Source organism: Diabrotica virgifera, chromosome 8, assembly GCF_917563875.1.
Source record: "Diabrotica virgifera virgifera chromosome 8, PGI_DIABVI_V3a".
Classification (NCBI taxonomy): Eukaryota; Metazoa; Arthropoda; class Insecta; order Coleoptera; family Chrysomelidae; genus Diabrotica; species Diabrotica virgifera.
The window spans coordinates 57,142,904-57,162,669 of record NC_065450.1 but is presented as its reverse complement, the minus strand read 5'-3'; the positions used below and the strand labels follow the sequence as shown (position 1 = coordinate 57,162,669).

At 32.6% G+C, this 19,766-nt stretch overlaps 1 protein-coding gene across 2 annotated transcripts in view; it reads right to left on the bottom strand.

Moving 5' to 3' along the window:
* The window catches only part of LOC126889912 (protein yellow), a 138,803-nt gene that overhangs the window by 107,835 nt on the left and 11,202 nt on the right, over positions 1–19,766 (bottom strand). The window contains exon 1 of one of the 2 annotated variants that reach the window (XM_050658635.1): positions 195–366. The exons of the other annotated variant lie outside the window; for it this stretch is intronic. The gene's annotated coding sequence lies outside the window, so the exon portion shown is untranslated. Of the gene's footprint in view, positions 1–194; positions 367–19,766 lie in introns of those variants that run through there. 2 annotated transcript variants of the gene reach the window in all.

The window sequence follows — 19,766 nt, the reverse complement described above, 5'->3', positions numbered from 1 at the left end:
TATAATACCCTTTAGAACCTTCAAAAATCTATATTAGATTTTTTCAGCTGTTTTCTTTATTGACCTATGTCTTCCTTATCTCTGCAGGTGACTTTAAGTTAGACAGAAAATAATTAGTCCAGAACCACCACTATTTATTTTTAATTATTCTGAAACAATTTATGAAAATGTAATAAAAATTGCACCATACTTACAGAAAACAACAATATTTTTTTTTTAATTAGTTTTTGGATCTCACATATTATAACAACCACCTCAATTTAAAACAAAACTTCTTAGAATAACCAAAATCTAAGTAGAAGGGATTGGACTTATAAATAAATTTAAAATACACCAACTCAAAATACCGCAAAATGCTAATATACCGAAATGATATCAGACCCAACCATTACTGCATCAAAGAGGACAACAGGGTTCGATCCGGTTTTATCTTGGGTAAAAACCACAAGCAATGGTAGGCGGATTATATGGAGCAATGACACTAGCAAGGGGCTTGGACTTGTCCTGCCTTAATTACAAACGAACGTTTTATAGCTATTACCGTTGATTGATATATTGAGGTCTATTACAAAAAAACTAAACACCTATACAAATGATGTGGTTAAATTCAATAAAAAAAATTAGTAGTTGCTCAGAATTAATAACATAAAATAATATTTTCCCTGACAATTATTCGCGAAAACAATTAATCTCTAAAAATTGCAGCTAATATAAACAATAATTATGTATTCGAGACATTTTAAATTCAAAACAAGTTTTTTAGGAACTACTCACAATATTATTTAGTGAAGAAAATCTAGAGTTCTAGGAATATATTAATTATCTGTGGTGTTCACTAATTATAATTAGAGGAAGTAAAAGAGACAGTTTTAATTACTAGTTTCCCAATACTACGAATATCTACACATGATATGTGAAAGTTAATAATATAATTGTTTAAAGTAAATATTGCACATTATTTATAGATCTTCAGTAGAAAAATCGCTGAAATCGCAATTAACTAGATCTGATTAGACCAGATCTTAACTAGATTAAGGAAATGTTTACAAATTATTTTAAATAAGAAATCGAGAGTAACAAAAATAAGAAATAAATAACAAAAATAATCATACAGAACAAGTAAAACTTGGTTTTACAATGATATAAAAAGTTTATTGAAAAACTATTAAAAAGTCATCCAAAAGGATTCGCAAAACGTTTTAGATTTAGATCAGATCATCTTCACTGAGTTGTGCTTAGTAAATGAAACTAGCAAAATTATAAAATCGAGAAATATGATTTAAATGTTGATATTCTGATGTTAGTAGCGACTCTAAGTCGATTTTAAAAGATAAATTTATTAAGAGTGCTCAAAGAACAACATGATTCACTGATCTATAAACGTGTGGTTCTTGCCAGTTCAATAGACACAGACCAACTGGCCATTGAACTGGCAAAAACCACACTTTGCCCTTTGCACTTTGAGCACTCTTGACAAATTTATCTTTTAACATCGACTTAGAGTCGCTACTAACATCAGAATATCAACATGTAAATCATATTTCTCGATGTCACCTATTTTATAAGGTTGCTAGTTTCATCAACTAAGCAGATGAAGAAGATGATCTGATCTAGATCGAAAACTTTTGCGAATCCTTTTGGATGGCTTTTTAATAGTTTTTCAATAAACTTTTTATACCATTGTACAAACGAAGTTTTACTTGCTCTGTATGATTTTTAAGTATGGTATACAGCCAACTACTAGGATTTTCTCATTGATTTTAACAAAAATAATGTTCAAATCCAAAAAAAATTCTACCAGTATTACAGAAGTTTATAGAGCTCTACTTCACAAGCTCTGTTTTGCTTCTAAAGATATACCATCCCAAAACATACATGAACTACCTTCATAGCTCACTCTTTCGACACTGCAGAACTGGGAAAATCATTCTCCGAGCCTTTGATAGACGCCTTGTCTTCTATCATTTATCATCTTTGGATTTTACAACTCTTCGTGAGCCTTTGCCGCGTTTACTATTGTCTTCCTTTGGTTCCGATCCTATGCTACGATTTCACATGGTCTCACTTCCATCTTCTGCAGATCTTCTCTGACTTCATCTTTCCATCTTTTTCTAGGCCGTCCTGCCCATCTTCTACCGTATGGTCTTTCCCAAACACATTGTAAATCAGTCATTGTTGTATCTGCTCTTCCATTCATTTGTCACACTGTCCCTGCAAGGACCATATATATTTCGCAGGATTTTGCGTTCCCATACTAAAAGTTTATTGATTTCTTTCTTTTTCAACGTCCATGCTTCACTTCCGTATGTTACTGCTGGTCGTGTTATGGTTTTGCACATTTGGTTTTTGGTACGTCTTGACTGAAGCTTTGACTTCATTAGATATTGAATGGCAAAGAAAGATTTATTCCCCGCCAGTACTCGTAGTTCAACCTCCCGTTCTCCTGTGTTGTTACTGGTAATTGTTGCTCCTAGGTATTTGAATTCTTTAACCACCTCAAGGGATGTAAATGATAGTGATGCGCAACGTATAGCCTCTCCTATCCAAATGTCAACCTCACCTGCCCGCGTGATGATCTTGATTATGGTCATCCGGTACATCCTGCTAGATAACAAATGAGGCTCTGACATCCGAGTGATTGCCGGTATAAGCAATCCCCCACTTACTGACCAACGGCTTAGGGCGGATGAGTTGGTGAGTGGTAGGGCACTCTTTTGTCCTGGGGTTGAGAAATCGGCCCCGAAGGCGGATGAATCAACAAATAATGGTCAACGGCATAAGAATGCAGAAGGCAAAGGGGAACCACTGCATTAACGGCTAATAGAGCACCCCCAGGAAAATCACCATAGAATTGACACTTCAACTGCAAACCGTTACTAATCATGGAAAGCGGAGGCCAAGATTCAGCAGGAGAGGAGAAACATGTTTATACCACGAGGCCTTTCCGGTCGTAAACATGCGAAAACCTCGTGAAGAAATCCTAAAAATAAAGAAATCTAATTTTAGAATGTGCACATGGAATGTTAGAAGTCTATTTGCGGCTGGGAAACTTGACAACGCAATTCAAGTAATGAAAAGAATGAAAATAGACCTACTGGGAATCAGCGAAATGAGATGGCCAGAGTCAGGAACTTGTAAAAAGGACGGAAGTATATTATATTATTCCGGTAACAGCACAGAAGATCCACATCACAAAAATGGTGTAGGTATATTAGTAACATCAGAACTGAGTAAATATGTGACCAATTTCGTACCAGTTTCGGATAGAATAATATTACTCCAAATAAATACTCAACCATTTAAAACTAACATACTTCAAATTTATGCTCCGACTGCAGGTAGAAAATATGACGATGAAGTCGAGAAGTTGTATGATCAGATCCAAGACATCTTGCAGAAACTTAATAAACACGAAATTTTATATATCATAGGCGACTTCAATGCAAAAATTGGAGAAGGTCGACGAGGTTAGACTGTAGGTCCTTATGGTCTTGGGCAACCTAACGATCGAGGACAGAGATTGTATGAATTTTGTAAAGAAAACGATATGATCATTGCAAACACCTGGTATAAACTACCTAAACGACGACTATACACTTGGAAAGCCCCATTTGATGATGGCAGTAACTCTGAGTCTTCAAGAAATCAAATAGACTATATACTTGTAAATGAGCGTTTCCGAAATGCCGTCAAAAAAGTCACTACATTTCCTGGGGCAGATATTGGATCTTATCATCAACCACTTGTAGCAGATATTAAACTAAGGTTAAAACGAATTCAGCGACAAAAACCAAAAACCAATGTACTTAACTTTGACGATATAAACATAAAACATAACATTAAAAAAGAATTTAACAATAGAATAAAAAACATCGGAGAACAACTAGAAGATCCAGAAGAAATATGGAGTGAATTTAAAAATCAAGTTAACGAAATCTCCACAAACAATGATTATAGAAAAAACTTAATCAAGAAAAATAAATGGATGACAGACGACATCTTGAAATTGATGGAACAACGACGACTTATCAAATCCAATGAAACAGAATATAGACACCTGTACAGAAGAATAAAAAAGGAGATCAAATTAGCCAAAGAAAAATGGATGAGAGAAAGGTGCGACGAAATGGAGGATGTGATATCTAGACACGACTTGTTTAATGTGCACAAAAAACTAAAAGAAATAAATAACATATTTAAAAAACGAGTTCCCTCTGTGCTCGTTGGCAATAAAATTATTGTAAATGAGCACGAAATAAGAAAAGAATGGCAACTGTATATATCAGAGTTGTTTGAAGATGATAGGAATAATATTACCGAATTCTACCAAAACTGTACTGACGGCCCAGAAATTATGAAATGCGAAGTAGAACACGCTATGAATAGTGCTAAAATTAGAAAAGCTTGTGGTCCAGATGATACACCAACTGAGTTGCTGAAACTAATAGAGGATGATAACATAAAAGTAGTAGTAAGACTTTTTGATTCAATATATAACACCGGAGTGATTCCCACAGATTGGCTCAAATCCATCTTTGTCGCAATACCTAAAAAACAAAATGCGAGAAAATGCTCAGAATATCGATTAATTAGCCTAATGAGCCACTTCTTTTTCTTAAGGTGCCGAGACCGCTTGTCGATCGTTGGCTCTCATGTTGCCCAGCATATTAACAATCATTGTCTTATTTACAGCCGTACGAAATAGTTCAGTGCTAGTTTTCCCAAACCATTGGCGTAGGTTTTTAAGCCAAGAAGTTGTACGGCGGCCCACACTTCTTTTTCCCATTATTTTACCTTGCATGACAAGGTGAAGTATGTCATATTTTTCTGGGTGACGCATTATATGACCAAAGTATTCCAATTTGCGCCTTTTAACCGTGTTCACTACTTCGCAACTTTTATTCAAACGTTGCAAAACCCTTTCGTTTGTGACTCTTTCTACCCAACTGATCTTCAGGATACGGCGGTAGACCCACATTTCAAATGCTTCTAGGTTTTTTAAAAGCGGTTCTGTCAGTGTCCATGCTTCGACCCCGTAAAGTAGTACTGGGAATATATAACATCGAACCATTCTTATGCGAAGTTCCAAATTTAGATCATGACTGCACAGGATTTTCTTAAATTTCATAAGACTTGTTCTTGCTTTGGCAATTCTACTTTTTATTTCTGTATTAGGGTTCCAGCTTTCATTAATATGAGTACCCAGATATACAAGATTACTTACTCGTTCAATTGAGTCATTACCGATTTTTACGTTATAGTTACTATTATTTACGGCTGCCTGTTTACTAATAACCATAAACTTTGTTTTTCTTGCGTTAAGTTTGAGTCCATATATCGCGCAGAATGCCACCATTCGGTTCAATAACGCTTGAAGATGTTCAATTGATCCAGTCAGCAACAAGGTGTCATCTGCGTATCTGATATTGTTCATAAGCATACCATTAATGAGTATTCCCTCTTTTGCGTTTTCCAACACTTCATTTAAGATTGTTTCAGCGTAAAGATTAAACAACATTGGTGACAATATACAGCCTTGTCGAACTCCGCGCTTGATTTTTACTTCTTCAGAGCACTGATTCGCAACCCTAATACATGCAGCCTGGCCCCAATACAAATTTGCGATTATTCTAATGTCCCTACTGTCCATACCGGTAGTTTTGAGAATATGTAGCATTTTTTCATAGCGAACTTTATCAAAGGCCTTTTCAAAATCAATAGCGCACATGAAAACGTCCTGATCTAAATCTCTGCATCTTTGAATTAAAACTTGAGTTGCGAATAGTGCATCACGCGTTCCAAGGCCACAGCGAAAACCGAATTGAGTACTTGAGATTCTTTCCTCAATTCTTCTATATGTTCTTTGATGAATTATTCTGAGAAACATTTTCAATACATGACTCATTAGGCTGATGGTGCGATAGTCGCTGCATTTTGTGGCTCTGTGTTTTTTTTGGTAGTACAACAAATGAGGATTTAAGACAATCTTTAGGAATTTTTCCGCTTTCGTAGATTAAGTTGAACAATTTCGTAAGTATCTTAATGCCCTCGGCACCTAAAAGCTTTAGTGTTTCTACGTAAATCCCATCTGGTCCGATCGCCTTGCCGTTTTTGCGTTCTTTATAGCGTATTGCACTTCTTCCTTAGTTATTGGAGGACCGCTTATGTCATTTAGCGTTTCTAGTTCGCTTCTTTCATCATCGAATAATTCCTTTATATATTCTGTCCATCGTATTAGTTGACCTTCGATATCGATTATAATTTTTCCGTTTTTATCTTCGATTAGTGGAGGATTACATTTTTTGTTCAGTCCTGCAACTTCTTTCAGTTTTTTGTGCATATTGAATGCGTCATAGATACGCTCGTAGTTCTCAATTTCTTTACATTGTTGTTTATGCCACTCTGATTTAGCTGATCTTATTTTTCTTCGAATCATACTGTTTAGCTTTTTGTATTCTGTCAGATTAGCATTCTTATATTTTCTTCTTACATCCATTAAATTCAATATCTCTTCTGTCATCCACTGTTGCTTATTCCTACGCTGATTTTCCATTAGATGGTCTTCTTGGACTTTTTCCAATGTTTCTTTGCATGACTCGCATAATTGTTCTTCTGAATGTTTATTTCTCAATTTCTGAAACTGATCTTCTAATTTATCGGTTACTATTTCTTTCACTTCCGCATTTGAAAGTTTATCTTTGCTGATCCTAGGAGATATTTTGGGTTTTTTAATCTTTTTAAATTTAAGTAATACTTTAGCTGCTAGTAAGTTGTGGTTGGAGGGTACATCCGCTCCTGGATATGTTTTGGAGGACAAGATAGCATCTCTATATCTTTTTGATATACAGATATAATCAATTTGATTTCTTACTATTCTTCCACAAGTGTCCATAGGAGATTTCCAGGTGTAAAGTCGTCGCTTAGGCAAGTCAAAAAAAGTGTTGGATATTACTAATTGTTTTTCTACACAAAATCTAATCATTCTATCTCCACGGTCGTTTCTCGTTCCTAAACCAAACTTGCCAACGACATCTTCTTCACTACCTCTTCCAACCTTGGCATTGAAATCCCCCAATACAATGTTTATATCTTGGCTTCCTGTGAGTGATAATAAATAGTCTAGATCTGAATAAAAGCTTTCGACAACTTCATCGTCATATTGTTGTGTAGGTGCATATACCTTAATGATAATGAGCCACACTCTTAAGATTTTCCTAAGAATACTTCACAACAGAATTAGACGCAAATGCGAAGAAGATCTCGAAGATACCCAATTTGGTTTTAGATATGCTATGGGTACCAGGGAGGCACTTTTTGCGCTTAAAATCCTATTACAAAAATTCCGTGATCAAAGAAAAGATGTATCTGCATGTTTCGTGGACTTCGAAAAGGCATTCGATAAAGTACAGCATGTAAAATTAATGCAAATACTGAAAAATATCGGAATAGATGACAAAGATATTCGTGTCATTAAAAATTTGTACTGGAATCAAACTGCTACGGTCAAAATTGGAGATAATTACACCGATGAAATCTCCATATAACAAGGCGTCAGACAAGGTTGCATTTTGTCACCAACATTGTTTAATGTTTACTCGGACCAGTTATTTAAAAAGGCACTTGAGAGACCGCCACAATATGGAGTAAAAATCAACGGAGAACTACTTAATCTAATAAGATATGCAGACGATACAGTAATTCTGTCAGATAATATTGAAGGTCTCCAAATTCTGCTTGATCGTATTCACGAGGTAGGAGAGGAAATGGGCATTAAAATAAACTCAAACAAAACCAAATTTTTAGTGTTTAGTCGTGACCCACATCTCGATCCAAAGCTTCAATTAAACGGAGTCCAAGTTGAGATAGTTTAAAAAATGACATATCTGGGAACTGTGATAACGGACCAACTAGATCCAGACATAGAAATAAAACGTAGAATAGCAATGACTAAAACCACTTTTACGAAAATGAAGTCATTTCTTTGCAATAATCATCTCAGTTTAAAACTAGGACAAAGAATGGTCAAGTGCTATGTTTGGTCCGTACTTTTGTATAGTGCAGAAGTGTGGACGCTAAAAGTATCGATTATGAACAGAATTGAAGCATTGGAAATGTGGATTCATAGACGGATGCTGAGGATACCCTGGACAGCAAGAATAACTAATGAAGAAGTACTAAGGAAGGTCAACAAAGATATAGAATTGCTAAAGACTGTTAAACATCGAAAAATGTCTTATCTGGGACATATAGTGAGGGGAAGTCGATATAAAATATTACAACTGATCCTTAAAGGCAAAATAGAGGGCCGTAGAGGTGTAGGAAGAAAACAAGTCTCTTGGTTAAAAACATTCGTCAATTGACTCAGATATCAAATGCAGGACAACTATTCCATATTGCAGAAGATCGAGAAGCCTTCGCAATGGTGATCGCCAACGTCGGATAATTCTGATATGGCACGTGAAGAAGAAGAACCACCTCAAAGTTGTGATAGTAATATTTTCTCTTATTTGCTGTCGTTCCTTTCTTGATACGACCATGTATTTAGTTTTTTGTTCGTTTATTTTCAGGCCTATCATTGCTATACAAGTACATTCGACTCTCATCAGAAAATAAAACTGCTAAATTGGCCAAGGTCCCAATTGACGTGTTCTCTTGCAAACAAGTCGAGCTTATTTCTGACGTGCATCAATTTGAGCCCTGTGTTAGCTCGTCTGGGAGTCAAAGTGGCAGCCTTAACTTTTCTCCTAACTGTCCACTGAGTATCGGTGACGCGTCGTACATTCCTAGAGGATTGTTGAAGCTCAATTCCTGTAGCGTGCCTCTCTGTAGTTACAGGTCGCCGAATCGAATCTGGTCGTTTATTGTGGTCTCTGTTAGTGATGTTGATTATAGTTACTTTCGAGTAATCGTTACAAATCGTTACTTTTGTATTTATAAAATAATCATTTACAGTATTCATTACTTTGATTACATTTGTTACTTTTGTATTTGAGTACCGGTAGTCATATAAAATATGAAGAATCGCATTTCTCAGTACATATTTTGTATTAGTAGGATATTTTGATTACTATGATTACTTTTTTATTTGAGTACCGGTAATCATATCGAGATTATCGAGATTATGAGAATATTGAAAACTCAAAGAAATAAATAAAAAATCTCTTCATAAACGGATCCAATATCGAACGAGTCGACCAATATGCATACCTTGGAACAATGATCAACTCCATAGGAGATAACTTACAGGAGATCAAAATCAGAATAGAAAAGGCTAGAGCACATTTTAACAAAATGAGAAAAGTGCTCTGCACAAGAGATTTGAAGTTGGAGCTAAGAGTTAGGTTGGCTAGGTGCTACGTTTTCTCGACTTTGTTTTATGGAATGGAAGCTTGGACCTTGAATGCTGCATCAATAAAAAAACTAGAATCATTCGAACTGTGGGTGTACAGAAGAATTCTGAAAATATCGTGGACAGAACACCTCACAAACAAAGAGGTTCTGAGAAAGATGAATAAAGAAATGGAAATCCTACATACCATCAGAACAAGAAAATTGGAATATCTCGGACACATTACACGTGGAGAGAGATACAGCTTGCTCCAATTGATTATGCAGGAAAAGATTCAAGGCAAAAGAGGCATAGGGAGACGCAGAATATCGTGGCTGCGCAACCTGAGAGAGTGGTGCGGATGTACATCAAATTAATAACCTTTTTAGAGCAGCCGTCTCTAAAATACGAATAGCTATGATGATTGCCGACCTCCGGCGTGGAGATGGCATTTAAAGAACAATCATATCGAGAATCGCATTTCTCAGTATTTAGTATAGGATAGAAAAAAAAAAAGAAAAAAAAGAAAGTTTCTTCTTTTCTTTTTCCTTTGTGAATAGTAGAATTAGTTCGCTTGTTCACCATTCTTCCGGTATTTCATTGTGTTTTATGATTTTGTTAATTAATGTTGTTAATTGTTCTGTCATTGCTGCTTCACAATATCAGTAATCTCTAGTAATCTGTTTGCATCAATTAAGTGCCAAAAACAAACCCTCGAAACTCTAGATGACGTAACTTAGCAGAAACCCTGGGCACCAAGTGCTTCGGAGGTCGGTTCTGATTGCATATACTGATTTTAACATGTTTATGCAATTTTCGATGCGTTTTATACACTTTAAAATGTAATAATACATTTCCACCCATTTTTCTATTGTAGATTTTTTTCCAGACGTCATCCTAGTCCTAAATACAATGCCAAAAGTTGCAAGTCTCTAGGTACCTACTATATTTAAAAATAGATTTATTCCTGTGTTTTAAGTGTTAAATGCCCTCTGGTTAAAGTTGTTAAAAAATTAAAGTTGATGATCATAGTCTAGAGATATTATCATTTCTACATTTTTTCCAGTCAATCTAAACTAGGTATTTTTTTTTCTAGGCCTGATAAGAATAGTGTGTATTTATTATTAAAATCTAATGTGTTCCATTTTTATTTTCAAAGGAACAAACATCTGTGAATTATCTTCTTCTTCTTCTTCTTCTTCGCGCGACTAGGATTACTCCTGTTTGTCTGCCTCTTATTCTGTTTCAGAATATCTACCTCGACAGTAGGTAGTAGTGAATTATCTACAGTATCTATAGTAGTTAATCTATAGTAGTGAATTATCTATAGTAGTGAACTATCTATAGTAGTGAATTATCTACCTCGACAAATCGTATTTTATCGTATAGACATCTGTTTCTGTGTGCATGCTTTGTTAAATGATTTACCTCCCTCTGTTTCAGCTATTTATACCGAACACTCGTGGAGTTCCGTTCCGATTCCGATATCAACCGATTGTAGATACAATACTCAAATAACTAGGTACTCGCTCTGATACGATTGGCACGAAGTAACGAAGTAATCAGAGTAATCAAAGTAATCAAAGTAACGATTTGCCTCTCTATATAGTAATCCTTACTTTCGGTATTCGTAAGTAACGAGTACTTTGTAACGAATAGTTACTTTTTCAACATCACTAGTCTCTGTACCGGTCTTTTGGTATCGACGGTAAGCCCTTCAGAGTGTAGACTACGTTAAAAGTAGGCGACTGTTCTCTGACTATAGGCCTCTCGTAATGATGAAATTACCTGAGCCGCCTTTACTGGTGAAATAAACATGTGTAAAATATTTACTTACTGCACTTTGAAGTGTATGCACACATCAATGTTTTAAAAGCGACTGAAACGACTATTGGCAAATTTATAAAAGTCTACATTGCGTATTTATACTCACAATAAACCTTTAAATATAAGGATTTTAGTTTTTACATGTTGTCAATATCTTTGATTCTTATTTTTGGAACAAAATTATTTAAGTATATGTGTATGTACTTTAATTTTTAACATAAATTAACTTTCACACACAGATCTCTTTCGGGCAATATACTAAAGACATGTGATTGATATTTATTAATCCCGACCTTTCCATCATATCCAGTCATGACAGCAAAAGTCTGTGTTAATTCCACAATAAATCATCGGAAAAACCAGAAAAATCCTATGATACTGTCCCGATATAGTAGGTATTTAGTTTAGATACTTATTTTTCGCTCAATATATCATGACCCATACGTCAAAATAATATTGGGCCAAATATTTTTCAAAATATAACGATATTACCTACATCTTAATATGGTAATATAGACCAGTAAGGATCTGCGAAAAAACGTCTATTTTTGGATGTGAGAGGTGGCATTCGGATTTTTGCAGATAAAGTTAGGTGACACCTTCAGTAATAATAATTGATTTATGCTCCTTCTCAAATATGCCCGGAACATTAATAAAAAAATTAAAATATTTAAAAATTTCGAAAAACATCGATTTTTTTCTGCTTTCTTTGCTTATAACTTTAAAACGATTCGTTTTGGAACAAAGTCGTAGAGAAATAAAATAAAGATAATTGATGTTTGTATGATATACGACTGGTAAAAATGTCTTAAGGTATTACCTTTTCTGCAATATAGCAATAAATACAAAATAAGGGGGCAAAATAAGTATGTTGTTATTCAATATTTTTTAGCCACTTTGGTGGCACTTAGAACCTTAGTAATTTGCTTAAGAAATTCTTTGTAACATACTTAAATCGTGTACCAAATTTCATTAAAATCGACCTAATAAATTTTGCATAATAAATTTGCAATCTAAATGTTTTTAAAAAAGTTCAAATTTTTTAAAATCTTTCTGAACAAAAAGTAGACCATTTAAGTTGGCTAATTTTTTTACATATAAAGAGGTGCTCTACCTATCTAATACATTTTACAGAATTAAAATCGGATTATTTAAGGGGCCCCAGCAATGTTTTAAATTTATAAACAATTTTTTGGCTTATAAACAAATAGCTTTGTTTATTAATAAAAAAATTAATTTTTAGCAATGCAAATAATAAAAACCGGTATAATTTGACTTAAACTTTCAAATGCTGTCAGCAGAATTGCTATTTTATTTTTTAATCAAACGTTATTCGCGTTCAAAAATTGCAATTTCCGATTTTTTGAAAGTTCCACCGCGTTTATCTCGAAAACTATGCATCCTACGAAAAAACTTGTAAGAACATTTTTTGCTTAGAATTACCCAATAAATACAAAAAAAGTTCTATTTTGCGAAAAATCGATTTTATGTAATTCCTCAAGTTCTTTGCTTATAAATAACAATCTTATCGACATCCTTATCAACTGTTACCCAAAAAATTCGTGTTATACGGATCAAAATACATAAAAAACTTGGGTAAGTATATCTAAATAAAGGAGCCCGTAGCACCCCCTCCTGACCACAGCACTATTTTTTTTATAAGCCAAAAAATTGTTTATAACTTTAAAACATTGCTGAGGCTGCTTAAATAATCCGATTTCAATTCTGTAAAGTGCATTAGATAGGTGGAGTACTTCTTTATATGTAAAAAAATTTACAAATCTTTATATGTTCTAGTTTTTGTTGTGCAAGATTTTAAAGCATTTTAATTTTTTAAAAAAAGTTTAGATTGCAAAATTATTATGCAAAATTTAGTAAGTCAATTTTAATGAAATTTGGTGTACGGTTTTAGCACATTACAAAAATTTTCTAAGCGAATTAGGAAGGTTCCAAATGTAACCTAAGTGATGGAAAATCATTGAATAAAGACAGGCTTGTCTTGCCCCCTTATTTTAAATTTATGGCTATTTTGAAGCAAGGGTGATAAATTAAGACATTTTTAACCAATCGCATCTGATATAAAATTTAGTTACCTTTGTTTTATTCCTATAGGACTTTGTTCTAAAATGAATAGTTTTTAAGTTATAAACAAAAAAATTAGAAAAAAAAACGAAATTTTTTGAAATTTTTAAATATTTTATTTTTTTTAATGTTCCGGGCATATTTGAGAAGGAGCATAAATCAATTATTATTAACGAAGTCACCACCTAACTTTATCCGCAAAAATCTGAATGTCGCCTCTCACATCCACCTAAAAACAGATCCTTACTGCTCTAAATAGTATTTTCTAAATAATAGTTGATAGTCGAGGAAATGAAACTGAAAAAGGTAAAACCTCGCGAGGTAAAACCTCGCAATTTTTTCGTCCAGGATCGATTTGTACAAAAATTTAGGTTTAGGCTCATTTCACCCTCCAGTTCATTTTCTATATTTGGTTTTTTAAGGGTGAAAACTACCTTTAATTGTAAAAAATTATAAAATAACATTTTAAACTTTAATATTGTCATCATTTGGTTCTTATTAGTTACCTAATGATTGTTTTATGCTTTAAGATATAATATCATAAAATTTCAACCCTTACAACCACCCTTGTTGGAGCTATATTAAAAAAATTGACTTATCCTAAAAGAAGAATTTTGGCTTGCATCGATTTACATAAAAACTTGAAATTAGGATCATCTCGCCCTGTACTTCATATTCTATATCATGCTCAAGGGCGTTGATTATTTTTAGGGTTGTAAACTATCCCTTATTATCAAAAATTATATACAAACATTGTAAACTTTAATGTGGGTACAATTTGGTTTTGGATCGTTAAATAATGATTGCTTTATGCTAAAGGATATAATATCATATTTCAACCCTTAAAAACCACCATTAATAACATTGCAATTTGTATAAGTAGATAATATAGATCTATACAGAAAAAAAGTAGAATTAAAGAATTACAAAAACATTTATTTACACAAAAATACGAATTTACAAATATGAACAAATACAAATAGTTTTTTAGTCATCTTCCAGTACACGAATCAGTTCTGTGGTACAGTCGAACCCGCTTAATGGAATAGCCTTCGTTTCAAGCAAAAATATTCCTATAACAGGGATATTCTAATAACCGATCATTGGAAAACATTTCAGAACCTCAAATTTGTATTCCTTAAACCAGGATATTCCTATAACCGGTATTCTAATAAGCGGGTTCTACATTATATACATTGAAAATGCTCTATAAGCGGACTATTCGAATTTTTCGAAAAAAAAATTTGTTTTATAAACACAACTCCTTTATTTTTGGCGATAAAAAGTTTTTTCAAAAATGATTTTTAGTATTTTTGAAGAGCTATAAGACTATGTAAATTAAATTCAGTAAGATCCCTTAGTTTTTAATTCGGGTGGGTTTAAAGGGCTCGAATAACGGGGTGTTTGCTCGTAAACAGAGGTTTTAAACAGCTATATCTCGCTAACTGTTCACTGTAGTGAAAATCTGTGCACAAGGAAATTTAAGTTATGAAAAAGCTACAATTTAGTGGTATATCATTTTTTTCGTATCTCTAGTATTTTCGGAGATATTTTGAAGAAAATGGTGAAAAATACGAAATTGCAAAAAAAAAATTTCTTTAAACTCCAATTTTTCCAAAATTAGGCCTTTTAAATTGGTCAGGCTTCTTGGGTGTATTGATAATACAAATATAAAAGAAATTACAGAAAGGTGAAGACCAATTTTTAATTAGGAGGGTAGTTAGTGGGTTGTTTTCACTGATTTTTTCATTAAGAAAAGCAGGTACCTACCTTTTTTTGATCATGTCACTCAATTTTTATGCTAGAAACTTTTTTTTTCTGAAAGGTCTAATTGTATCCTTCGAAAAAGATTATTTAAGTTTTCCTCGAAAAATGCAAAAATTTTCCGTTATTTGGCTTTGAATATTTCAAATTATACATTTGACGAAAAAAGCTAACTTTTAACTTGCCGTATCTCGGTTTGTATTAGTCGTAAAAATATTATAGAAAAATAATTTGGTTCCTGTTACTAAAAGACACAATTTCGATAGCTATAATTTTCTTGATTAAATGCATACTTTTCGAGTTATTCTCAAAAGACTCTCTAAAAAAGTGGATTTTTTCGTCTAAAAACTGTTACTTTCAACCGCGAATAACTCGAAAAATATTAGCTTTATGAAGAAAATGTAAAAAACGTTTTTTTCTTAAAAGTAGGTTTTACATCGATTTGGATGGTTCAAATTTAATAAAAAATTCCCACCCCCGAGATGGGGTGGCAACCACCCCCAAGCTTTTAGCTTACAGCGGCATGATATAGAAATTGATCCTTGGACTATTCCCTACCTTCTGTGAAAATTTCAAGTAAATTCACGCCGGACAAAAAAATTGCGAGCCAAAATGCTTCATTTCTCGACTAAGTATGAAATAAAAACCTAAAGCAAATTAATAGAAAAATTGTATTAAAGAAACAAAAACAAAAGGCGTAATATAAATAACACATATCCTATCATATTATCTCACATGAGTAATATGCCGTATTTCAATATTCAGTTGAATATGAACCTGTGCTCTTTCTGTGTCTTTCTAAGTCGTTTTATTTTGTTAAATGTTACACTTGTTACTTACGATTAACATAAAAAGTTTTATATTTTATCATATTTCGGAGAAATTATTTCGGAGTAACTAATATTTTAACGAATAATATTTTGGCTAATAAACATAAAAATAAAATAAATGAAATTATTGTAAAATAATATGAACATAATCTAATTTATACGTGGAAATCTTATTTGATTCGGCTACAATGTTTTCGATTTTTATAGAAGTAGCGGGTACTGATATACCTTTTTCCACATACCTCTACCGAAAATATTCTTCTCCTGATCTGATTGTAGGGAGCAAAGTCGTACTTTTGCTCCCTAGGGAGGGAAAGTACTTTTATTCCCTAGGGACGAAAAGTAAAAGTGACGTCATGGTATCCCAAGTAGCACAATAAAAACATTTTAGTTTTATTTAAGGTTTATAAAGGTTTTATTGTGGTAAATAAGAAGATAATGGTTTTAAAATTACCTTGTAGATATACTGCCAGAACATTAAAACTGTTAAGCATTTGTCACTAGTTTTAAAGAATCTAATAAGAGTATCAAATAAGACTAATTAATCTTAATAGGTAATTTGTCTTATTGTAGTTTTAAAATGGTTTATTCTCAGTTCACTTTAAAACTAATCAGTTTTATGAAGAACTTCCGGACTGTTTGGTTTTATTAGATTCTTGTTTGTTACCTTTTAGTTTTATTGCAGTCTTGAAAATTCTCCTAATATGACTAATAAAACTTATTATTAAAACTACTTGATCTCAAGACTATTATGTCAGTAAAACATATGCCTTAAAACTATTTTTTTAGTTGTCTTTAAAGTTGCTTTCTTAAAAGCAATTAGTAGGCTATATTAAAGCCAAACGCTCTTAACTAAATTAATTTGGTTATCGTAAAGACTAAACTATGCTTCTTGTTAGAAACAAAAAAAAAACTAAACTCGTCCCCTCTTCTTTCATGTGCAAAATGGTCGGCCATTTGTTTTAGAGCGAAACAGTTGTGTAAAAAGTGGAAGTACAGTTAGTATGGAAGAAATAAGTCGCAAGTACTTAAAATATAAACGAATTGGTCATTTTAAAAGAAAAATACAACACACATAGCACTGCGACATTATTAACAGCAGTATTAAAACTAAGCGGTTTTAATTCCAAGGCAACCTTGCTTTTATGTAGGATATATGCTCTTGGGAAGGTATAAAATAAAACCATTTGATCTTAACAATTCTCTGCCGATAGACCAATAGTTTTATTTGGATTTCGGCCATATTGCTTTCTGCAGATGCTAAAAGCCACGATAGATTACAATATAAGGCTTACATAAAAATTATAAATAAGCGACTTATAGATATAAATTCGATTTATTTTAACAGTAGAACATTAAAATTTTAGATAAAATTATTTTTCTTTCAAATTAATATTTTTCGGATTAAAATTTTTTTATTATTTTTATTTTTTAATTGCCAAAAGCCGGAAATTCTGGGGCACGTGAGTTATTTAGACCTATTTTTGAAAATATTATCAATAAAGTTGGGTGCGTAAGTGATTTTCTACCTTGACAGTCCGAAACAAATAAGTACTTTTTATTAATTTATGGTTACAAATACGTATCTACCTATCATACACATGTAAAAATGTGTTGGCTTTTATGGAGTATATGGGTTTAAAGAATCATTTAATATGATAAATTGTCTTTAAAAGTCTCCATTTAAGAAACCTTTTAAGTTTGCTATAAAACTGTCTGCACTTAATGTGTCCTTTAACATGGTTTTACAAGCACCTTCACAGCAGCTTTAAAGCCAGTTGCCTAAGACAAAAAAGGTTTAAGAACGTTTTTATTTTTGGTTATATTTACCTCTTTCAGAGTGGGCCCTTTTATGCTGAAAGCGGTTTTATTACAACCTTAAGGTTTACTTAAAAACCAAATTTAATTTTAGTTTTATTCTACAGTTTTAAAGCATCCTTGAAAGACTTAATAAACCCGTTCGGTGCTACTTGGGATGTCATTGATGAAATAACTTATTGACGTCCTATACAATATTCTATTATTTGTTACGTAAGTGTCTATACATTTTAACGTTTATTTATAGAACAACCTGTATTTTGCAGAATGGTAATAACAGTAAATTGTTATTTTGATCTAACAATTTTTACATTAATAATTTAACTTATATTTGACAGTTGACAGTTATACTGTACCTACTTATTAGTTTTAGTGCTCTAATAAATTTTGTTGGTTACATAAATAAATAATTTAAAAATGAAAAAATTCCTTAATATTTGAAGAAGGTGGAAAAATCATATTGTATAGCATGGGAGTAAAGTGCCTTTTGCTCCCACGAATGATTACTCCCCTTCGCTACGAGTCGGGCAGTAAACTTCATTCTCGGGAGGAAAAGTAGCACTTTCCTCCCTTGTTATACAAATTGCTATAATTTTTAACTGGCAAAGCAATCGCATCGAATGATATCGAATATTTCACCTTAGGATCAAGATATGTTAGAATGCATCTATAAACCTGCAAACTACTAGGTATTTTTAATAATTTATTCTCCAGCAGAGATTTTATTATTTTATTTTAGTCCAGAAAGCCACTGTGCATCCGCTAGGAAAAATATTCTGATTCGGATTTTTTGCACAATCTTACTCAAAAAAGACTCCTTTTAACAAATTTGCATGTTGCCAGGACCAAAAGGTGGTCAAAACTTTTTTAAACTTTTTTTTTTGTTTTCTTTTCCTGAAATTATTTTTTTTTTGTATGGAAAAAAGTTTTTTGAGATTTTTTGGATCATTCCAAACAGAAAAGGACTTTAGTGACTTTTCTCTAAAAATGAAAATTTTTGACATATAAGCGATTAGAAATTGAAAAATTGCGAAATCGGCCATTTTTAACCCTCAAAAACTATGTGAAAAACTGAAAATTTGAATGTTGCCAAGGTAGGTAGATATTCTATAAACATCGATTGATGAAATCCCGAAGAGTTTTTTGCAATACAATATTCAAAACTTCTTTGTTTTTTAATTGTTAATCAAGCCTGCGCGACACTATTTAACACTGCATTTGTATACAGTATGGTGCAAATGAAAGGAATAAATTCGTTTTTTCGTAAACCGCCAACTTTGAAAAATCCCGAAACAGGTCGATGTTTATTTTTAAGTTATGATATTGTGGCACATATGGTATACTAGTGACGTCATTCATTTGGACATGATGACGTAATCAATGATTTTTTTAAACGAGAATAGGGGTCGTGTGCTACCTCATTTGAAAGGGTCTTTAATTCTTTATTCAGTAATATAAACATTTACATAATTATTTATACAGGGTATCCAAAAAAAAGTTTTTAATTAAATTATTTGAAAAAAAAAGGAGAATGTACCTATGTAATTTATTTAATTCAAAATATATTTTACTGTTACCCGAAAACTAAAAAATGTATATTTCACAAATAAACATTGCTTTTCGATTAAATTCAGTGTTCAAGCCAGCTCCCGCCTGCCACCTGCCTCTTGAAAATTTGAACATTTAATTTAAGCTAAAAGCAATGTTTATTTGTGAAATTAACTTTGTTTTCTGATTTTTGAAATCCGTAAAATGTATTTTGAATTAAATAAATTACATACATTCTTCTTTTTTTGTCAAATAATTTAATTTAATAAAAATTTTTTTGGGCACCCTGTATAAATAATTACGTAAATGTTTATATTACTGAATAGAGAAATGAAGAACCTTTCAAATGAGCTAGCACACGACCCTTATTCTCATTTAAAAAAATCATCGATTACGTCATCACGTCCAGATGGTTGACGTCACAAGTATACCGTATATGCCACAATATCATAACTTAAAAATAAAAATCGACCTGTTTCGGGATTTTCCTTAAAGTCGCCGGTTTACGAAAAAACGAATTTATTCCTTTCATTTGCACCAGACTGTGTACACATGCAACTGTGGAAAAT